Raw genomic sequence first — 9440 nt, forward strand, 5'->3', positions numbered from 1 at the left:
AGAAGCACTTGCCTGGCAAGCACAAGGGCCTGAGTTCAATCCCTGGTTCTGGGGGGGAAAAAAAGAAGGTTCTAAGCTGCAGGTTGTTTGCGTGTAGTTGCTTAGTTATTAAGTGGTAAAGCCAAGGTTTGAATATGTGATGAGTAAGTCTTCAATTTAGTTTTTATATCCATTGTCTCAGTGATTTAATACCATAATAATCACATAACATAAATGGCAGATTTGAGAAAGAGTACTGAAAGTAGCACGGAAGTTCTTTGCCTAAATCCCTATAGTTACCACTGATACCTGAATTCAAACATGAGCCCTCTCCATGCAGTGATTGTTGATTCTGAAAAACTAGACAATCTGCATACATACATCTTTAGGATGATGAGATACACACTGAAACGCCTCAGAGGACCCTGTCCCTTAGCTACACTCACCTTCACTCTTCAATAGTGTCGCTGTCGGAGTTTTCAAATAGATCAAGGCACCCAGGATTTACTTCTTATTTCTTCATCACCTGTGTGATAAGGAGCATCAATACATGTGGAGAAAGAAATACAGGTAGTATATTAAGAAGCATATGTATCAAATGAGAATTAACCAAACACAGCCAACTCTGATGTGATTTGAATGTGTCCCTTCTGAGATTCTGTCTCATGAGTGTATTGGTGTCTTATAAAAGGGATGAATGAAACTAAGTTAGGCTCCCCATGTCATTCATTCTTCTGCCAAGTAAAGATACAGTGTTTGCCCCTTTTTGTTTTTCTACATTTTGTTGTACAAGGACACACTAAGTTGTCCACCAAACACAGTATGATGTTATCTTGATCATGGACTTTTCAATCTCCAGAACTGGAGGAAATAAAACTCAGTTCTTGAAAGTTATCTAGATGCATGCACTGTTATAGCAGCCATACTTTAGATAGAAAACAGGGTGATGTTTAACAGAATAAAGCAAGTTACAAAGTTCAAAGTATGGTACTCAAAATTTACACAAGGAAATTTCACAGGTGTTCTGATTCACTATTTCAGTAATTCTTCAAAGTTTGAAGAGTAATTCAACATAAAATACACTCCTAGTACTTGACTTACACATTATAGATGTTCTGATATTAATCAGAGACTCTGACCACAGATGTTTCACAATGCTATAGAACTGGAAAAATCAAACACAAATCATGTAAGATATGCAGCAATAAATTTAAAATGAAATGTGCTTTCACTGGAACATTGAAGGATAAGTGGACGCCATCTGTAATACAGGTTTTGGGGCTGGTGGAGGCATCCTGGCTGAACGAAGAGCCACGTGAAGAGCAGGAAACGGACAATAGAACTGGAGGGTTTGTGTTGTTAATCATGTGCTGCTAATCTGTGTCCATTGGGAGATATGATAAGAACTGAACATTAGAAAGGTCCACGTGTCACTGTGAGTAGGAACTAGAGCAACAGATTATAGGAAGGAAAATGGGAGGTTATTATAGTCCCCATATAAGCTCTTGTGGGGGAATGAGTGAACTTGGGGGAAAGGCTTTAAATCTGACCACTGAGTGGATATGAACTCGAAATGTGAAGATACTGTGAAAATCACTGTTAAGATCTGACAATTTATACAGTTAAAATAATGTTGTGACTTTTACCCAAACTTTGTTAAAGTCAATTAGGTATGCAGTTTGGCTGGGGGAAGATTATTTCCGAAAGACTGAGTGTAAGACAAAAATGAACATGTTCCACTAAAAAATCTTCTGTCAGCTTAAAGCTCGGGTAAATGACCAAGCTGAGGATCTGGGGATACACCACCATAAAGATAATAACTGAAGTTTTGAAAGTGAATATATTCATAAATGAAGGGGTATCAAATGTTAAGACTTACCAGAAAGAATTTCAGGCACAATGATATAAAGGATAATAATGAGAGAAAAAATCTAATAGCCACTTAGTAGTAACAGGTAAATAGGTCTAAATTCAGAACTATAAAATGCAGAGAAAAATGGAATGCATAAAATCTATCAGAGCTAATCACAGAGAAAAGCACTGTTTTGGCTGTATAGTACAATCATTAGTCAGATTTAGATATGAGTAACTGCATTAATAGCAAATGCAAAGCTGCATCCACAGAAATATATACAATTTGAAATTACACACACACACACACACACATATATATATATATATATTTCACTTTCAAAAATTTCTTTTCATTAGCATTATTTATCTACTTCTTTAAAACACAATTTTTCATATATTTAGTGCAGGGTCTACAGGGTCTCACTACAAAGATCAGACTCATAGTGATCCTCTTATTTTCAGCCTCCCAAGCACTGGGATTACAGGTGCCTGCCACCACTCCCAGTCTCAGTAGCTGTCTCCGCATGCCCTGGGGGCAGGGCTGGCACCACAGGCAGGGGATTGAATCCCTGTCTCTGCTTCTGCGTAAGCAGACACTTTAATCTTCTGAGCTATCTGGCTGGCCCAAAACATACTTTTGGCATTCATAAGTTCATGTCAAAAGAGATCTACGTGTTATACTAGTAAGTAAACAATCTTTTCTAAGATGCTATCATGGCATGTGTAATTCTATAGGCTTGCATGTGATTATGTACTGGAATATTCTTCAGGGACTGTTGCAATTACAATCCACAACAGAGCTTCAAAATACACCTCCTATCAACCCAGACCAAATTCCCAGCTGCCAAAACCTGCCAGAGTACAAGTCAGTGAATCTTTTTTAATTGGCTTGTAAGTCTTTAGCTGTTTTTAGATGAAGGGTGATTTGGCTAATTAACAATTTGTGACTTCTTTCTTGTTCTCTAACTGGAAATGATAATAACTCACTCGTCGCAAGTTTGAAAGAAACTACAGGAAAAATTGGTTTTGGTGTTATAAACTGGTATCAGGTTTCAGCTCTGTAAACTTTCTTAAAGTGAACTTGAGTTAAAAAGTGTTTTGTGTATGGCAAGGAGATTGGATTTGCCAAGAAATGATGACATGCATGCATACAGCTAGAATATTGAGCACATAGTATGCTAAGCTATTTGCTAGAACCTGAAATTATAAAATATATAAAAGAATACTATCCTCGAGGAGTTTGCTCTCAATTTGAGCAGGACTAGCCAGATATTCAAAAGGTCCGTGTAATGTGAAACATATTCTCATGTTCATTTGTTCCCTCTTCATTGATTTCCTGGCTTTGTCTGACCATCTCCACATTTGCTTTCTACCAGCTTAATCTAATTTTTTGCACTGTTTGTAGAGGGGGTCTTCCAAAAATACACATTATATACTGCTATTCTAGCTTAAAAATTGTAATTCTCTTTCCACATAAGAGAGTAAAATCACCTGCTCGGAGTGGTACAGAGAGAACTCCATGACTTCCTATTGGCCACCTCACCATTGCATTTCTCTTCCCTGTATTTAACATCCAACATTTGGGGAAAAAAAATACTTGCAGTTCTATTAAAAACACCACACTGCTTCTGCACTAAAATAACTTTGTTTATGCCATTTCCTATCCTTGCTAGGGCTTTCACTCTGCATGGTGAACCTTTGTTTGTACTTGGCAATGCTATCCAAAGTGTTGTTTCCTTCCCATCAGAAATGCTGCATGGGAACAGATTGGGAGTGCTAATGTTCTCAAGGTTATAATCAACAGTATGCCAATAAATGCTTAAAAAACATTTCTCAAAGAGAAAGAGCCCTACTTCGCAGCATTTGTCAATTTCAAATTACCAAATTGGTATCACTGACCAAGAAATTAGGAGGCCATGTTGTATTGGTTTTCCTGAACAAGTGTGAACGGCTGTAGCACAGCAATGGTTAGAGTTCAAGGCAATTACCTGCAATTTTCAGACTCCGGGACTTTGGAAATTAATTAGCGCAACAATGACTTCATTAGCGCAGTTGGAGCAAATTACTGAATAAATTTCTAGTTTTTATTAAAGTTTTGCTGTAGAATTTGATGGTTTTCAGCTTTTCTGTTTCACATCATCTGTGTGAAATTGTCCTACTGGGATCAATGAGAATTTCTTTCACCATTATTCAAACATTGAGTATGTTCTCTTCCTAGAAAAAATAGAAGTCACTTGACTTAAAAGATTCCAGACTTAAAAAACGTGGGATTTCTGGGCCAATATTGTATTCTATTACAAAAACTTTGTTAATGTTTCATAAATGTATAATTCCTAAATCATATAAAATGATCTATTTAATTTCAGCATTGAATTCTGTAAAACAGAATAGAGTTACTTGTTATGCAAAATAAAACTTCCTTGTAAGCTACTGGCTTTCAGTGCTTTTGCACAAACAACTGAGTTAATAAACTGTAATTCCCAATTTTCAATCAATAAATTTCCAATTTATTTACTTCTATTTCTATTCCAAAACAAGTTTTGGAATATATAGAACCATTTTTCTCTGTAATTGGTATAAAGGAAAGCATTAGTATCTACCAATTTATTGTCAACATCTTTCTGTAAATCATTTTATATTTAAGACTTATCATATAAAAGGTTATTAAAATAAGCCACTCAAATAAAAATAAATATTTTAAGATGTTTTCATACTTTATATACTTTATATTCAAATATCTTTGTAGTTGAGATATTTTACTGATTGCTAGTAAAATTTTCTAATTCATGACCACAGATGCACCAATATACAACAATAAAAATTTAATTTCTAGCAAAACTTTGAAATGTAAAAAATTTCTCGCCAAAAAATGGAGCAAAACAGAGAAAGTAGACTGAAAAATAAAACTAGACAATAAATTCAAGACATTCTATTTATGTATAAGACAAATACCACAAATAATACAGAAAACAGAGGGAAATAATCTGTTATATTTATGAACAAATTTACCCAAGAGAGACATAGTTGAGAATTTTATAGGTTAGTGAATGCAATTACAGGCTATACTCGGAAGCAAAGTAAATAAGACCCATGTGTATAAACTTTGTATGGTCTCCCATGTGTAAGAACCTGAAACAGCAAATAAAATCTGAAAGACATAATAGGTAAAGTAAAAGGGAAGGAAACTTCTCAAAGAAGTGAACATTTGGGATGAGGGAAAAGAGAAAAGAAAGGAAAGAAGAAAAGGGGAAAATCCTGTATGCATGTTCACAGGATTGCTAAGATGACTGTAGGACTAATGTCCATCAGTTTTTTTAAGGTAGTGGTTAACGATTAAAATTTTTATTTTGACTAATTATATATGCTTACATCTAGTAACTTGACAACTAAGTTGAAGACAACAATGCCCAATATGACAATCACTGTGGAATATCTAGCGTCTTGGGGTTTTTATAGTTGTGTATCATTTCTAATGCTTTAGCTATTACTTTCTTATTTTGTTAAATTAAAAAAAAAGAAAAAGCAAAAAGAAAGAAAAGGAAAAAAGTGAATTAGTGAATTAAAACTAAGCAGTAGAAAAATATTAAAGATCATTGTACAAATCAAAGACATTTTAAAAGAAAGAAACAAAGAAACAAAGAGGAAGAAGGAAGGAAGGAAGGAAGGAAGGAAGGAAGGAAGGAAGGAAGGAAGGAAGGAAGGAAGGAAGGAAAAAAGGAAGGAAGGAACGAGTTGGTTCTTTAAGGGGATCAATTAAAAAAAGCATTCATTTATAGATGAAAGGGGGAAATGCCAATATTATGAATAAGAGAGATCATGCTACTGTATCACTGAGTGTTTATGACATACTAAGGGATAAAAAGAAAATATTAAAATGAATGTATGACAATAAAGTTGAGTTCTTAAATCAGATCATTATGCTCCACCCCCCAAAAAATTATCTAAATTTACTGAAGAAGAGTTCAATAATCCAAGTAGATTTATAAAGAAATTGGGTACATAGTTAAAAAATATTCTTACATTTAAAACTTAAAGCCCAACTGGTTTCACTTTGAGTTCAACTAAACTTTTAAGTAAGATATAACATATAATAAGATATATTATATCTTATATTATATTATATCTTATAATATAATATAATATATCTTATATTATAAGATATAATATAATCTGGCATTTCATAAAAATGCCAAATAACTGAAATGAAGAGTCTATATTCTAAGTCTTTCTAGGGACCCATATCACTCTGATACCAAAATTAGACATAGACCTTACAAGAAACAGCATGCAAGTATTCCCCATGAACATGGTTGCACAAGTTATAAAATTTCTTCACAAGTTATGACAAACTTGCTCTCTCTCCCTGTCCCTCTCTGTGTCTCTCTTTCTCTCAAACACACACACACACACACACACACACACACACACACACACCCCTCACAATGTGTTCTGATCAAGTTAATTTTATCCCAGAAATATGCTTGGTTATACCCTTTGAAATCAGCCAAAATAACTCACTGTTAACAAAATAAGGAGGTATACATATCATATAAATGTCAAGGCAAAAGAATAAAAGACATTTGTAAACTTCATTTTCATTAGTAATAAAGTCATATCAGCATTCCAGGAACAAAATCAAGCTCTCATTTTGTTTTTTAAAACTACATAAAGCTTAATATCATACATAAAAGTGCAACTAAATTCTTTAACTAAATACTCCCTAGATCAGAAACAGTTCAAGAAGAAACTCCCTCCACTCCTATTCTATATAGTACTGGATTTTCTAACCACCAGAAAAGGAAAGGGAAGGAAAGGAAGGGAAGGGAAGGGAAGGGAAGGGAAGGGAAGGGAAGGGAAGGGATCATGCAAATTGGAAAGAGAGAAATAAAATGGCAATTACAGTTTGAAATTTTAAACTACAGTACCATTTGCAATGACAAGAACTATAAAATGCTGAAAGTGAAATCAGAAGGAAAATGTAAGATATGAACATTGCATATTTCAAACCTTGCTAACAGAAATCCAGAGAAGACCTAGATAAAAGAAATCATATAATGTGTCCTTGGGTCAAAGAATCCATGTCGCTAAGATATCAGTTCTGCCTGTTTGATCCACAGCTTCAACATAAAACAATCAAAAGCCCAACAGAATTATTTTAGTAAAGCTTGACACAAACTGATTATACAGTTTATAAGGAAATGCAAATGACCTGGAGTAGCAAAAAAAAAAAAAAAAAAAAAATTGAAGGAAAACTGCATAGTTCCAAATTTTAAGAAAGATCACTACACTACAAAATTGCAAATGTTATTATAAGAGTAAATTAATTAAAGAAACATGGTGCTGACTTCAAATTACACCAATAAATCAATGGAAGAATAAAACTAGGTTCAGAGATATATACTTGTGTATGGACCATTCATCTTTGACAAAAGTGCAATGAAAAATCAGTGAAGAAAGTCTAGTATTCTCAACAGATCTCTTATTCTCCATCTGTTTTTCTCTCTCCATTTCTTTCTCTCTCTCTCCACCCCATCCCCCTGGTTCCCCTGTCTCTTTTTCTTTTTCTCTTTCTACGCATTTTAAAAAATTTGTGAGCTGTATAAATCACAAAGAAGAGAGTAATGAAGAATATGAAATCTTCTTTTGGGACAAAGGGAAAGCATAGTAAAACTTGTGTGTGAGACAAAACCACACAAAGAACTTTTTCACAGAGGACATTTTCCAACAAGACAATGGCAATATTTGAAACAAATTCAGTGAGCTATCAGAGAATGAGAAAGGACTTTATGGCTGCCCATTGCCGTATGTTTCATAAACTGGTCAAGTTTCCTACACTCTGGAGCCTTCTTTATCTAAATAATTGTCACATGTGACTACTGTAAAAAGTCAAAAAATGTCCGTTCTTTTTTTTCTTAGCCAGAACAGAAAAGAAGCTAACCACTGTGAGCAGCACATATAGAAATAGTCAAAGTTATAGCAGAGCACTAAACAACTACAGAGTCAACCTATGTTGAGTATGAATATATATTTCAGGTCCATTTTCTCTCCCAAATGGTGTTCACAATTTACTCTGTTTCATTAGTACTGATGTCCTGTTTCCCTGACATGTGTGGATAGCTGGGGTTTCCTGTGTCTACTGATTTGTAGTCATATACTGCCACAAGCCACATGATCACCCTTAGCTTATGAAGAAACAGATTATCTATCCATATCTACATTCATTTCTTTGAATCCTGTCTTTGTCCTTGACTGATACCATGATGCAAACTAAATGTACTCCATTTTCTTTGTCTGTTGATACTGTTGTGTAACCATGAATACTGAAAATTAGACAAAAATTTAGGCTTCCATTCTACAATTGGATTTATATGTCTTGTGTCAATCCATGCTTCTTTCTGTGTTGTTGTTTTGTTTTATTCATTCATTCATTTGTTTGTTGTATCTATCCAACACACCCATAGGCTTTGAATCAGCACTGATTTTGTGGGTAAAAACATAACATGAAGACTGTGCATAACCCTTTCTAATGTTACATACTGCTTCAGTCTTCCACGTCTATACAACAGAATTTCTTTTTGTACTTCATCTTTGGTTCAGTCTTTCCATTGAAGATCTCTTTCAAGATGTATAAAATAATCTATCATTCCTTCTTTTATTCTTTTATGCCTTTTCTATTTCAGGTCTTAATTCTAATCAATAAAAGAGAGTAAATTTAGAGAGTTTATTGTACATAGGAAAGTTACATGTTTAATGATTTAGAACACCTGAGTTCACCCAGGATAATTACTAGGAATAACCTTAGGTTTCTCCCAACTTTTAACCCTGAAACACAGACTTACCGTATTTATTACTTGCCTACTTATTCATAGGTACAGGTTGATATATGTTCATTAAATGTTCTTCCTCTGCCACAAGGACAACCAGGAGCAGAACAGATTATTTTCTCTGTCCTCAAATGGAAGACGTGCTTCTCAGAGGACTTCCACATAAAGTGCCTGGATAACAACTTCATCTGCTTCATACTTATTTGAAAATGATCTGTTTGGATCAACTCTTCACAGTACTTAGCATAACCTCAAGTTTACATTTTCCACACAATTATTTAATTAAAGGTATAATATAGATATCTTGAGAGTAACAGTTGTACCTGTTTCTGTCCATCTATGTGTTATATAATCAGTTATTAACCTGTAAGTTTTAAGAACTATTTGTGAACACATGACAAAATAATGAAATATTCGTGAGTTTTTTAAATTATAGATCAACATAGCAGTGCCTGGATATACAATTTTTCTGTAAAGTAATATTGAAAGATGAATGCAGAAAGGATTTTAAAACTAGATAATGGAATGATAAAAGAGCACTCAAGACAGTTGGCATTTGAAAAAGAAATGAAATGGGAACAGAAAATCAAGAGAGAAGCAAGCAAAGAAGGAGAGAAAGGTGACATATAGACTATTAAGGTTTGTGTCTAGGTGTTCCCCCAATGCTGCATGAAGTCATGGAGCAGGCCTCTAGATTTTTTTTTTCAGATTTGTACTATCACATACATATGTTATATTTATGTAGTATTTCAAAGCTTGTAGACCAAAAATGTTATTTTTTTT

Source organism: Octodon degus, unplaced genomic scaffold, assembly GCF_000260255.1.
Source record: "Octodon degus isolate 3935 unplaced genomic scaffold, OctDeg1.0 scaffold00294, whole genome shotgun sequence".
NCBI lineage: Eukaryota > Metazoa > Chordata > Mammalia > Rodentia > Octodontidae > Octodon > Octodon degus.